Raw genomic sequence first — 15,123 nt, 5'->3', positions numbered from 1 at the left:
CTTGGTCCTGGTGGCGTGTGACGCCCCCGATTCAATCGTACACTAATCATGCACGCAAATGTGTACGATCAAGATCAGGGACTCACGGGAAGATATCACAACACAACTCTAAAACATAAATAAGTCATACAAGCATCATAATACAAGCCAGGGGCCTCGAGGGCTCGAATACAAGTGCTCGATCATAGACGAGTCAGCGGAAGCAACAATATCTGAGTACAGACATAAGTTAAACAAGTTTGCCTTAAGAAGGCTAGCACAAACTGGGATACAGATCGAAAGAGGCGCAGGCCTCCTGCCTGGGATCCTTCTAACTACTCCTGGACGTCGTCAGCGGCCTGCACGTAGTAGTAGGCACCTCCGGGGTAGTAGACGTCGTCGACGGTGGCGTCTGGCTCCAGGCCTCCAGCATTTGGTTGCGACAACCAGGTAGAAGGGAAAGGGGAAAAGAGGGAGAAAAGCAACCGTGAGTACTCATCCAAAGTACTCGCAAGCAAGGAACTACACTACATATGCATGGGTATATGTGTAGGGAGGCCATATCGGTGGACTGAACTGCAGAATGCCAGAATAAGAGGGGGATAGCTAATCCTGTCGAAGACTGCGCTTCTGATAGCCTCCGTCTTGCAGCATATAGAAGAGAGTAGATTGTAGTCCTCCAAGTAGCATCTCCAAGTAGCATCTCCAAGCAGCATCTCCAGTAGCATCGCATAGCATAATCCTACCCGGCAATCCTCTCCTCGTCGCCCTGCGGAAAAGCGATCACCGGGTTGTCTGTGGAACTTGGAAGGGTGTGTTTTATTAAGTATCCGGTTCTAGTTGTCATAAGGTCAAGGTACAACTCCAAGTCGTCCTGTTACCGAAGATCACGGCTATTCGAATAGATTAACTTCCCTGCAGGGGTGCACCACATAACCCAACACGCTCGATCCCATTTGGCCGGACACACTTTCCTGGGTCATGCCCGGCCTCGGAAGATCAACACGTCGCAGCCCCACCTAGGCAAAACAGAGAGGCCAGCACGCCGGTCTAAACCTAAGCGCACAGGGGTCTGGGCCCATCGCCCATAGCACACCTGCACGTTGCGAGGGCGGCCGGAAGCAGAACTAGCCCCCTTAATACAAGAGCAGGCTTACGTTCCAATCCGGCGCGCGCCGCTCCGTCGCTGACGTCTGAAGTGCTTCGGCTGATACCACGACGTCGGGATACCCATAACTACTCCCACGTAGATGGTTAGTGCGTATAGGCTCGTAGCCAGACTCAGATCAAATACCAAGATCTCGTTAAGCGTGTTAAGTATCCGCGAACGCCGAACAGGACCAGGCCCACCTGTCTCCTAGGTGGTCTCAACCTGCCCTGTCGCTCCGCCACAAAGTAACAGTCGGGGGCCGTCGGGAACCCAGGCCCACCTCTACCGGGATGGAGCCACCTGCCCCTTCAGCCCCCAACTCCGAACAGTATCACAGGTAATGTAACAGTGTAAAGTATATAGTATATGCCCGTGATCACCTCCCGAAGTGATCACAGCCCAGTAGTATAGCATGGCAGACGGACAAGAGTGTAGGGCCACTGATGGAACACTAGCATCCTATACTAAGCATTTAGGATTGCGGGTAAGGTATCAATGACTGTAGCAGCAATGACAGGCTATGCATCAGAATAGGATTAACGGAAAGCAGTAACATGCTACACTACTCTAGTGCAAGCAGTATAGAGTAGAATAGGCGATATCTGGTGATCAAGGGGGGGGGCTTGCCTGGTTGCTCTGGCAAGAGAGAGGAGTCGTCAGTGATGTAGTCGACCACAGGGGCATCAGCATCGTCACGGGGTCTACCGGAGAGAAGAGGGGGGAAGAAACAGTAAATACATAGCAAGCAAGTGCATAACAGGACAACAAGCAGAGCTAGACGTGTTCTAACGCGGTAGTAGGTGATACCGACGAAGGGGGAAAGCATCCGGGAAAGTATTCCCGGTGTTTCGTGTTTTCGGACAGATGAACCAAAGGGGGAAAGTTGCGTGTTTGATATGTTAGGGGTGTGTGGTGAACGAATGGGCTGCGTATCCGGAATCGTCTCGTCGTTCTGAGCAACTTTCATGTATAAAGTATTTTCATCCGAATTACGGATTAAAAGATATGATTTGTTTAAAGATTTTATTAATTTCTGGAGTTTAATTAATTAATTAATTAATTCGAAAATGAATTAATGACATCAGCATGATGTCATGCTGGCATCAGCAGTCAACAGAGTTGACTTGGTCAACCTGACCAGCGGGTCCCACTGGTCAGTGACACATTTTAATTAAACAGTATAATTAATCTAATCAAAATTAATTAGTGGGTGGGCCCCACTGTCATACTAATTAGTTAGCTAATTAACAGTAGTTAATTAGGTTAACTAATCATTAGGTTAATTAATCTTATTTGGTTAATTTAATCAGAATTAATTAGGTTAATTAATTGGTTAATTAATTAATTAATTATTTTCATTATTTATCTACTTATTTATTTATTTAATTCTTTTTTTCTTCTTTATTTTAACAGAAACGTTCTGGGGGGGTGTGCCCCACTTGTCATAGGGCCAAGGCCCTTAACGGGCATACGGGCAGGCTGGTGCGGGCGAAGCCGCACCCCTGCCCGATAGCAAGGCGAGGCCGGTTCGGGGCCGGAGTGGGCGCGAGCAGCGCGGGCCACAGCCGGCGGCGACGGCCGCGGTAGGTGGGGGCAGCAGCGCCGGCGGCCACCGCAGCGGAGAGGAGTCCTGGACGGAGTGCGCGAGAGCGGGCACCGGCGAGCGTGGCCGCGGCCAACGGGGACAGAGGCGGGGCGCGTGTGTGCGGTCGTGGGCGCGGGCAGTGGGCAGTGGCGGGACTGCGGCTGTGGCCGCGCGGGCGCGCGCGGGCGCCGGCGAGGCGCGGGCATGCCGGAGCGCGGACGACGCGGTGAGCGAGCGAGGGGGAGAGAGAGGAGGGGCGCGGAGGCCGTAGCCTCACCGGAGACGTAGGGTCTAGGGCAGCGGTTGTCGGGGGGGGAAGGATGGAGACGACTTGCGACGGGGAAGCAGGCCGGTGGGGGAGCTCCTGGCGCCGGCGCGGTCCAGGCGGTGATGGGCACGCAGGGGGAGAGGGCCGAGGGGAAGGCGAGGATGAAGTGGCCCGGCGAGGGGGGGGAGGGTCGAGGCGGAGGGCGACGGTGGCAGCTCCGGCGTAGTGGCCGCGGGGTCGGCGGCGGCGTCAACGGGATCCCGATCCAGATCGGATCGGGAGGGAGTGGACTGAGCGGGGGGGGGAGAGTGGGGGACATGGGCTAGGGTTCAGTGGGAGTGGGGGGTTAAGCAGGGGTAGGGTGGGCCGGTCGGGTAGCCTGGTTCGGCGGCCAGTTGGGCCGCCAGTTGGCCAGGGGGTTTCCTCCTTCTTTTGTTATTTTTTTTTGCTTTACCTTTTATCCATTTCTCTTTTATTTTAGTTGCACTATATTTTTGGTTTAGTAAAATATGAAAACAGCTCCAAAAATAGTGTGTCAAATTAATCCACTGTTCTAAGAAGTTTTACCTCAGAATAAAAATAGTTTAGTATTTGGTAAAATATATTAGGAGTATAACTAATTGTTTTGATGTTGTTTTAATCACTTAAGGGTATTTAAATATTTTATAATGACTGTTGTTACTCCACCAATAATATCCATGATTTATTTGTCACATTAATAACATTTTAGTTTTGACTTTTGAAAACTTTAATCGTTTGACTTGATTTTAAATTTGGAATTCGAACCGTTTTTGAACCATCGCGAGATTAATAACAGTAACCGAGGTGACGTGGCATCATTAGCGTGGAATTACTGTAGCATGATTACCCGGGCGTCACAATTCTCCTCCACTACAAGAAATCTCGTCCCGAGATTTAGGAGCGGTTACAAGGGGAAGGGATCTGGTTACGAAATTCTAAAGATTCTTCTCGGTCATAGTTGCTCTTCTCGAAGAGGTCGATCCATTACATTGATGTCTTCGGTCCTCTGCTTCAGGTCGTCATGATGAAGTCACCGTCCTTCCTTCAGGACCATCACCGAACTTACGAAAGGGTGAGAAGGGAAAACTGTATATGGATGGATTCTAACAAGATCGAGCATCAGACGGTTAACTCAGGGAAGAAGCATAAGTTTCTCTCGATTTGAAACTTAAGAAGATATCGAGAGCAAAGTAAGAAGGTACCATGAGAAGTTTCAAACGGATAGGCAATCGTTCGATGCCTAATCAGAAGGTGAAAGGGTTTCAGGGCAACGAGAATAGGTATTGCGCCTCATACCAGAATAGATCACTAGACAGGTGGTTCGTGAATTACATACGAAGTCGAGCGTGAGGAACAACCTTGGGAATAGGTGTTGTATAGGAGAGTCAGGTTTCGATCTTGTGGAACTGTGGGTTATGGGCCCACCATGTGGGATAAAAGTAGGAGGGGTGACATCTTGCATGGTCACGATAGCAAGGCATGTCAGAGGCTAGTCTGTCAGTTATGTCGGCAACAACATCGATACCAAGGGCGAGGGACGAAGAGAACCATTCTCCTGCTCGTTGAACGAGGCGGACCAATAGGCAAAGTTCTCATCCATCGGTGGTTACCGGAATGTCATCAACAATAGAAACAAGGTCTTACTGACAGAATTGTACACCGAGGTGTTTACCTAAGTAGGAGAAAACTACTGCTTACATCATATAGATCACAAGAAGGTTTAAACAATCCCAATGGAAAGGAAAAGTGATTGTCAGGTTTAAGCAGAACAATGGAAAGGAAAATGTGTTTAAACACATATTTCAAGGGTATATCCTTCCCAAGGACAAGCAGAGTAAGATATCCATGACAGGATATAATGTAGAAAACCCTTTAGAAACGGGGAGAGAATTCCATGCCATTATCCATACAACGGTGTTCGGATAATTGAGCAAGAAACATTTAGCATTGGGCTTCAAATGCTCTTGTTGAAAATCAGAGTACCATTGACATGCTTCGAGATAGCATTGACATGGTCTTCAGGTGAAGATCAGACTTTGGAAACACGAAGGATCCATCAGGAATAACTTGTAGAATAAGTCTTACAATTTCCTCATGGATGAATGGATAACCTTGCTGAAAAGGAATCTATAATGATAGGTCCTCCAGCCGGGGGGGGGGTGCTAGGCATGACATCATGTTAGCGGGTCATCAAAGGATCAACATCATAACTCTTGGAAAGGTGTCCCAACCCTCATATCTGACCGAGATTCAGATCCGATTGGTGTCAGGATACCTCAGACTTAGGATACCTGAGAATAAAAGGTGCAACGCAAATTGACGAGATGACATTGTAAGATTCTCGGGGAAATGAACTATGAAGTGTTTTCCGTTATCAAGAGTCCATCATTAACCCAAGGAGAGGACAAGGAGGTGTCTGGTGAACTCAACGGCAATTCACCGAGATTCCCAAAAGATGGATTTCCACAATTAAGTGAACAAGGAGATAACATTGGTCAGATCAAATGATATAAGGAAGTACGCTCGAGGAAAACATACACAATTAAACATTGGTTGAAAGGTGCGCCCGAAATATGGGTTGGGTTGCACGACCAATGTCAGAATGGTGATTCAATAGTCAATAGCCTAAGAATGAACTTTCGACCATTAACTTCAAAAAAATAGGGTTGCTAGAAGGAAAGAATCCAAACAACACCGTTCACTTGTTGGAATTAACACGGGGACCAATAAAGAATGGTGATGGTGAGAAGTATTTCTATGCCAAGAATTCTCAAGAGGTGGAACAAATCTCAGAACATTCTTGACATAAAGGATGGTAATACTCCAAGGTAAAGAAGAACAATTGCTGGATAGCAAGGAACTCAAGGTATAACACCAAACATGAACAAGCTTGTGTTGGTGGGAAGGCAATAAAGTGGTCGACGATAATACAATTCATCGAGGGCAAGGATGTTATTTCTCATCATGAATTCAATTGATATCCTGGATGAGCTCAGAATGTTGAGGATCACGACACCTTTGTCGCGAGAGTTCATGAAGATGTAATCGATCGGTAACGACATCAAGTCAAGTAATGATGAAGTGAAAGGTTATTGGAACCAAGGGTACGACACAAACTCGAAACCAAGCTTGTTGTTCAAGGCGAAATGATATGACGATGAGGATCGACATAAGGTTAGTTCATCGTCGAAAATTGGTGCTCCGAGAATAAGGACCAGGTAGCACAGTTAGAATCGTCACGACAATGATATAGCCAAACAGGCTAGGAATGGCGTGATCGGGTACAAACTCGTACTTATAGAAGCTTACTGAAGAGTTGTTGAACCGAAGAGCGGACTCGGTTCAGTTATCGGTGTCTTTGAGTGTTCAATAACTCAGAGCCCGCGAAAAATTGGAATCAGTGGGAAGGTAGCACTTGATGAAGAACTCATAAGGAGTTATGCAGTTCCATGATAATCTCGAGATACCAGGGGGGTAATACTCGACACAAGATCAAAGTAAAGGTGGGACTGGTGTATTGATCCATAGAAGACAATTGTTTTAACTTGTCCGAGAAATGAGATCAAAGAAGAACAATCATGGTCGGAACCACGGTTGCAAAAGGCCAGATCCTAGATATAAGATGAACTTATACCAAAGGAATAATTTATTTAAAAGAAGCTTTAATGATAAGATCTACATCGTGTCCATGGGCATGAACACAAGTTCAAGGTCGACTCCCACTTCTCCAATGCATAACCTTTCATTCACTTCTCACGTTCGATGAAGATGCAGTGTTGAAATTTTATCTGGTGAAGCACCAGAAGAGTATGACTCGTGAAAACTTTCGGGTTCACACGGTTTAGAGAAGGCATATGTTCAACCCACAGGGGCTTCTTAGAAACGTATACCACAAGTTTCAAGAGTAAATAACACAAGCTCGAAAGTAGAGCAAGGTTGAGAAAGTAGATGATACAATTACCAAGGGCATTATGTATCCAAGGGAAGGCTCACAAGGATATTGAATATGAAGGATGCTGACGGATAAAATCCAACAATGGGCCTGATGGTCCACAAGGGATCTGACGTGAGCATCGGTACTCAACTAGAGGAAGAAGAGTGCAAGGAGATCAAATTATAGAAACAACTGACTAACTCAATTGTCAAATGCAAAGGAATTATGATTTCCAATTTAAGGAATCAGAAGCAATGCTCTGATTAGGGATGGATAAGTTGAATAGCCTTAGGGTACAATCAACGACAATTGGATTGGTCGAGAACCAATTCCAGTTAAAAGAATGGCAGCTCGGCCGGAAAGGTAATTTATAAGGATCAATGATGTTTGTGGGTATTCGCAAACATATTGAGTCAACAGACTCAAAATGATAATGACAAGGAATGTCATTAAGACTACGAGACTTATGGGATTAACCATAATGCAAGCAAGCAAGAATTTCAAGAGCCAAAGGCTCCAGAGGATTTTCGGAAGATCGAATATTATTTTGAAGACTTTTGTGAAACACATGAACAACTGGGGATAAGCGGATACTCGACAAGTGCGAGAATTATCCATAGGGGTATTCAGGTGACAAGGAATTGCAAGACAGTAGGCACAAGATATTCTCGGATCAATAGAGAGAATTTCGGGGTATCTTGTAATAACAAGATCAACTGGGAATAAAAGTAAGAACGTCAAGTGTATGTATTTATCCATAGGGATATTTCGATGGTAGGGAATTGCAAAACCAACGGACACAAAGTCTCAAAAGAGTTTCGGCGAGTAACTTCGAAATCTTCTGGTGCAGTCGGCGATCACCTGGACTGAAGGGGCTCTCCGGGAGAAAGTATTTTCGAGAACCTAAAGTCAGATTTTAGTAGAAATCGTTTAACCCGAGTAGAAGAGAGTTCAGAGTCCCAGAGTAAAGGTCGAGGAGTAAAAGATCCTACTACCACCCAATGGCGACGTGGGCCCATGGGCCGCACAGCCATGTTAGTAAAAGTTTTGTAAAGTCTAGACTCGACTTCGGCCAAGGAGTTGGAAGGGGGATTCCTACAGGCAGTCGGCTCTGATACCAACTTGTGACGCCCCTGATTCAATCGTACACTAATCATGCACGCAAATGTGTACGATCAAGATCAGGGACTCACGGGAAGATATCACAACACAACTCTAAAACATAAATAAGTCATACAAGCATCATAATACAAGCCAGGGGCCTCGAGGGCTCGAATACAAGTGCTCGATCATAGACGAGTCAGCGGAAGCAACAATATCTGAGTACAGACATAAGTTAAACAAGTTTGCCTTAAGAAGGCTAGCACAAACTGGGATACAGATCGAAAGAGGCGCAGGCCTCCTGCCTGGGATCCTTCTAACTACTCCTGGATGTCGTCAGCGGCCTGCACGTAGTAGTAGGCACCTCCGGGGTAGTAGACGTCGTCGACGGTGGCGTCTGGCTCCAGGCCTCCAGCATCTGGTTGCGACAACCAGGTAGAAGGGAAAGGGGAAAAGAGGGAGAAAAACAACCGTGAGTACTCATCCAAAGTACTCGCAAGCAAGGAACTACACTACATATGCATGGGTATATGTGTAGGGAGGCCATATCAGTGGACTGAACTGCAGAATGCCAGAATAAGAGGGGGATAGCTAATCCTATCGAAGACTGCGCTTCTGATAGCCTCCGTCTTGCAGCATATAGAAGAGAGTAGATTGTAGTCCTCCAAGTAGCATCTCCAAGTAGCATCTCCAAGCAGCATCTCCAGTAGCATCGCATAGCATAATCCTACCCGGCAATCCTCTCCTCGTCGCCCTGCGGAAAAGCGATCACCGGGTTGTCTGTGGAACTTGGAAGGGTGTGTTTTATTAAGTATCCGGTTCTAGTTGTCATAAGGTCAAGGTACAACTCCAAGTCGTCCTGTTACCGAAGATCACGGCTATTCGAATAGATTAACTTCCCTGCAGGGGTGCACCACATAACCCAACACGCTCGATCCCATTTGGCCGGACACACTTTCCTGGGTCATGCCCGGCCGCGGAAGATCAACACGTCGCAGCCCCACCTAGGCAACACAGAGAGGCCAGCACGCCGGTCTAAACCTAAGCGCACAGGGGTCTGGGCCCATCGCCCATAGCACACCTGCACGTTGCGAGGGCGGCCGGAAGCAGAACTAGCCCCTTAATACAAGAGCAGGCTTACGTTCCAATCCGGCGCGCGCCGCTCCGTCGCTGACGTCTGAAGTGCTTCGGCTGATACCACGACGTCGGGATACCCATAACTACTCCCACGTAGATGGTTAGTGCGTATAGGCTCGTAGCCAACTCAGATCAAATACCAAGATCTCGTTAAGCGTGTTAAGTATCCGCGAACGCCGAACAGGACCAGGCCCACCTGTCTCCTAGGTGGTCTCAACCTGCCCTGTCGCTCCGCCACAAAGTAACAGTCGGGGGCCGTCGGGAACCCAGGCCCACCTCTACCGGGATGGAGCCACCTGCCCCTTCAGCCCCCAACTCCGAACAGTATCACAGGTAATGTAACAGTGTAAAGTATATAGTATATGCCCGTGATCACCTCCCGAAGTGATCACAGCCCAGTAGTATAGCATGGCAGACGGACAAGAGTGTAGGTCCACTGATGGAACACTAGCATCCTATACTAAGCATTTAGGATTGCGGGTAAGGTATCAATGACTGTAGCAGCAATGACAGGCTATGCATTAGAATAGGATTAACGGAAAGCAGTAACATGCTACACTACTCTAATGCAAGCAGTATAGAGTAGAATAGGCGATATCTGGTGATCAAGGGGGGGGGGCTTGCCTGGTTGCTCTGGCAAGAGAGAGGAGTCGTGGGTGATGTAGTCGACCACAGGGGCATCAGCATCGTCACGGGGTCTACCGGAGAGAAGAGGGGGGAAGAAATAGTAAATACATAGCAAGCAAGTGCATAACAGGACAACAAGCAGAGCTAGACGTGTTCTAACGCGGTAGTAGGTGATACCGACGAAGGGGGAAAGCATCCGGGAAAGTATTCCCGGTGTTTCGTGTTTTCGGACAGATGAACCGAAGGGGGAAAGTTGCGTGTTTGATATGTTAGGGGTGTGTGGTGGACGAACGGGCTGCGTATCCGGAATCGTCTCGTCGTTCTGAGCAACTTTCATGTATAAAGTATTTTCATCCGAATTACGAATTAAAAGATATGATTTGTTTAAAGATTTTATTAATTTCTGGAGTTTAATTAATTAATTAATTAATTCGAAAATGAATTAATGACATCAGCATGATGTCATGCTGGCATCAGCAGTCAACAGAGTTGACTTGGTCAACCTGACCAGCGGGTCCCACTGGTCAGTGACACATTTTAATTAAACAGTATAATTAATCTAATCAAAATTAATTAGTGGGTGGGCCCCACTGTCATACTAATTAGTTAGCTAATTAACAGTAGTTAATTAGGTTAACTAATCATTAGGTTAATTAATCTTATTTGGTTAATTTAATCAGAATTAATTAGGTTAATTAATTGGTTAATTAATTAATTAATTATTTTCATTATTTATCTACTTATTTATTTATTTAATTCTTTTTTTCTTCTTATTTTAACAGAAACGTTCTGGGGGGTGTGCCCCACTTGTCATAGGGCCAAGGCCCTTAACGGGCATACGGGCAGGCTGGTGCGGGCGAAGCCGCACCCCTGCCCGATAGCAAGGCGAGGCCGGTTCGGGGCCGGAGTGGGCGCGAGCAGCGCGGGCCACAGCCGGCGGCGACGGCCGCGGTAGGTGGGGGCAGCAGCGCCGGCGGCCACCGCAGCGGAGAGGAGTCCTGGGACGGACGCGCGAGAGCGGGCACCGGCGAGCGTGGCCGCGGCCAACGGGGAACAGAGGCGGGGCGCGTGTGTGCGGTCGTGGCGTGCGCGGGCAGTGGGCAGTGGCGGGACTGCGGCTGTGGCCGCGCGGGCGCGCCGCGGCGCCGGCGAGGCGCGGGCATGCCGGAGCGCGGACGACGCGGTGAGCGAGCGAGGGGGAGAGAGAGGAGGGGCGCGGAGGCCGTAGCCTCACCAGAGACGTAGGGTCTAGGGCAGCGGTTGTCGGGGGGGAAGGACGGAGACGACTTGCGACGGGGAAGCAGGCCGGTGGGGGGAGCTCCTGGAGCCGGCGCGGTCCAGGCGGCGATGGGCACGCAGGGGAGAGGGGCGAGGGGAAGGCGAGGATGAAGTGGCCCGGCGAGGGGGGGGGAGGGTCGAGGCGGAGGGCGACGATGGCAGCTCCGGCGTAGTGGCCGCGGGGGTCGGCGGCGGCGTCAACGGGATCCCGATCCAGATCGGATCGGGAGGGAGTGGACCGAGCGGGGGGGGGGGAGAGTGGGGGACATGGGCTAGGGTTCGGTGGGAGTGGGGGGTTAAGCAGGGGTAGGGTGGGCCGGTCGGGTAGCCTGGTTCGGCGGCCAGTTGGGCCGTTCGGCCCAGTTGGCCAGGGGGGTTTCCTCCTTCTTTTGTTATTTTTTTTGCTTTACCTTTTATCCATTTCTCTTTTATTTTAGTTGCACTATATTTTTGGTTTAGTAAAATATGAAAACAGCTCCAAAAATAGTGTGTCAAATTAATCCACTGTTCTAAGAAGTTTTACCTCAGAATAAAAATAGTTTAGTATTTGGTAAAATATATTAGGAGTATAACTAATTGTTTTGATGTTGTTTTAATCACTTAAGGGTATTTAAATATTTTATAATGACTGTTGTTACTCCACCAATAATATCCATGATTTATTTGTCACATTAATAACATTTTAGTTTTGACTTTTGAAAACTTTAATCGTTTGACTTGATTTTAAATTTGAATTCGAACCGTTTTTGAACCATCGCGAGATTAATAACAGTAACCGAGGTGACGTGGCATCATTAGCGTGGAATTATTGTAGCATGATTACCCGGGCGTCACATGACATGGTCACGGCGGCGCTGAAAGCGACAGGCAGGGACGACGGCGTTCATGGCGGCAGGTCCTCCGTTGTCCATAGCTGTCCGACGCGTCCTTTTGCAGATGTGGCTCTGACCCCAGCGTGCTCCGGGAGTTATGTCCCTCCAGCTCCTTCGGCTGGCCAACATCCTGGCAGCTCCGACCACGGCAGCCCGGATCTGTGTTCCCCTCAAGATCTTGGCTCGTCTGCGTTGTCGACCGTCGTCGCATCTCCTTGTCGGCTATCTTTGCCCTACCGCCTCCACAACCCCGTCCTTTCGCCAGATATATTGCTCACGTGCGACAGGGAGCGTGACTCCCTTTTCTATTTGTGGCTGAACCAGCGATCTGACCTCCTTTTCTCCAGATCCAGATATGGCAGCTTTGGGATTGCTCGAACTCAGGCAAGGTGAAATCCCTGCTCTGCTTGGCGATGCTGGCAGTGGTGACACCCGTGAGTCTCTTCCCATTCCTGGAGGCGCTGGCATGGCCTTTATACGTAACCCTCTTTGAGCGTCGGGGAAAACCCTATATCTGGTTCAACATATCAGACGACAAAGATGTCTTGGCGTCGTTCACCTTGTTGAAGGCATTGTTTTGTTCAATCACGGCGTCTCCGGTGTTGGATTTGGAGATGTTGATCATCGTGTCTGGTTCAGGCTGCTCCTCTAGGCGCAGGCATCCGGGGCGCATTGCACGACTTCTTCAGTGCTTCTCCATGGCTTCCACCTTCGACCCGATGGGGTCTCGTGGCCCACTTGCCGATCTTTAGACGTTTAGGTGGGGTACATTGATCCTTTCAAGTTCAGATCCATGGACGTGCGGCGGAGGGCCTAGTGATGGTTGTGACATTTTGGTTCTCTAAGTTCTAGCTCATCGCCTTTCATAGCTTTAGTCCGGGCTAGGCGAGTTTAGTTGTGTTATTTTCTTTGTGTGGGCCGAGCATCTCACGTCCTCTTCTCCGGGCATCATGCTCATGCCTTTTTGCGTTCGTGCTATGTATTGTATCCTCTCCTATACCTATTCTAACTTTTTCTATTAATGAAAGGATATGTAAGAATTGCGTATTCACAGAAAAACGAAGAATACACCATGTGAGTAAGTCATATTATATGTTTGACCTAAAATAGAATTACCTTGGGCTTTCCATATATATCTTTTTTTAGGGGTGCTTACTATATATATCTTGTTTGAACATGGGAGCTTTAGCTCTATGAAGAAAAACACCAGCACACACACCTAAACTACCAGTAACAACCAAAAATCCTTTTTACCCAGACAACTAAAACTCTTCCACGCAAAGTGAGAGAAAAATCTTCCAAAAGAAAGGAAAGAAGAACGTTTTAGATGCAGTGAGTTTTTTTTCCTGAGTATTTTTGTTGAATTATCAATTTATCATGACCCCGTTTCTTTTTTCTTATTCTTAGTGAATAAAGAATTGACATGGTGCATTGATTTTTTTATAGAGAGACCAACACGATTGCACAGCAAGGGCACAAAGCTGCTACGGCTCTTTCGGCCCACGTCCAGCTCTCGTCCTTCTCAGGATAGAGCAAACGCGAGCCCACTGAAGCTAACCGCGCGCCTCCCGTGACCGGCTCCCGTCACGCTGCTGCGCTGCAGCTGCTGTGCGCTTCGGTTTTTAGTCCCACCTCGCCCAGCCGAGGAGCATCGAGAGGGAGAGCTTGCTATAAGAGGAACGCGAGGTGCGCCCTTGTTCCATACTTACCTGGACGGGGTCGACGGGCGATCACGAAGGCCCGTGGCCTGGGTCAATGGCCCACATTGCACTTGGTGGGCGCGTTGGCCCATCATCTTCCCAAGTGGAAGAGTGAACGTCATAATTTGTGGTAGAGGGGGTACATGTTCGCGCGGCCCTTGCCAATTCTTTAAATTAAAAAATCTTGCTCCCTAGCTTGCATATGAGCTGATTTTTCATTCCAGTCCCTGGTCTGAGTTCATCTGTTGGGCGGTAGCTCTTCATCTACATCGACGTCCGGTCAGTGTGTTTCTCTGAACAGAGAAAATAAGATTTCAGTAATGGCTGGAGGGTTCTGATCCAAATTTCAGTAGCAACATGAGTGACCTTCCCTGCCAATCTTTTGAAACAAAACCTTGGTCCATGGCCTAGCATATAAATGCTGTTCCTAAATATATGCTGTTCCTAAATGCAGGCCCTTGGTCTGATCTGCACAGCGAGCAGGCACAATGTTTTTTTCTTCTTCTTCTATAAGCAAACATGGTTCACACTAACATGATGGTTAAATTCAGAAGAAAAGTACAGATGCAGCAAGGTATGTACTGTAAACGGCAGCTCACATTCAGAACTGAATTGCTAGAAGCAGCATGGAGCTGGCCCGGCACGTACCTGACCTGATGACGACCGTTAACTTCAGATCAGAACTCAGACCGGCTTAAACAGAACTGTGAATAAACGAAAGCAGAAAATGCACAACTTATGAATATCACGCCCTTCTCTAATCAAACCTTTTCTGTAAAATCCGCACCGCACCGAAACCCTTGCTCCATAGCGAGGCTATCGATCTTAATTCTCGCAAAAAACCAACCCAATGCTTTCTTTCCCAAGAAGTCCCAACTAATGCAGCTCGATGGCCCTAGTGTTGTTTAATACTTTGGGCATCCAAGTCGCCGCAGCACGGCAGAAACAGCAAAGCTTCACCATGCTAGCAAGACCTTGCGTTAGGCTGTGAGCGACCACTTCGAGACCTGGAAAGTGATGGCACAAGCGCTGTGCAGCAAGCGTTTATATTGTTTTGATACTGTGCATTATTTTAATTCGGTTGTTTACAACACTTTTTCTAAGGGAATTGTTCACAACACTTTGGTGAGCTGATACACAGGAAGAACTCACAATAGCCAATATCTAACAGAGTGGAACTCATTAACAGCAGCACCAAAAGGCAAAACAAGCTCACACCTTGGCACTGACGGGGAAAATCATGTAGGGCTTGTTGAGAACACATGAATTTGAGAGGAAAAAAGTCCCAAAAACGTTCGGTAGCAGCACCACAGTGGGGTTTGGTTCAGGCGTCGTTCCTCTGAAGATTGGCACTTGATATGAGTTTCCTTAACGGCCCGTGCTTGCCTATCCCACTGTTCGGGGGCCTGCAGAAAAACAAGATGATTTTTATCTTTGATAAGAGGGATCACGCTCCCCCCATTTTCATTAT

At 48.0% G+C, this 15,123-nt stretch overlaps 1 non-coding gene across 1 annotated transcript; it reads left to right on the top strand.

Annotated features, from left to right (window-relative positions):
- The first annotated feature begins 13,653 nt into the window (after positions 1–13,653).
- LOC123117952 (U1 spliceosomal RNA) lies at positions 13,654–13,813 on the top strand. Its single transcript, XR_006457583.1, has one exon. It is a non-coding gene; the product is annotated as a U1 spliceosomal RNA (small nuclear RNA).
- The last annotated feature ends 1,310 nt before the right edge of the window (positions 13,814–15,123 follow it).

This window comes from Triticum aestivum, chromosome 5B, assembly GCF_018294505.1.
Source record: "Triticum aestivum cultivar Chinese Spring chromosome 5B, IWGSC CS RefSeq v2.1, whole genome shotgun sequence".
Taxonomy (NCBI): Eukaryota; Viridiplantae; Streptophyta; class Magnoliopsida; order Poales; family Poaceae; genus Triticum; species Triticum aestivum.
The sequence above is the reverse complement of the archived record's forward strand: the minus strand, read 5'-3'. Positions and strand labels throughout refer to the sequence as shown.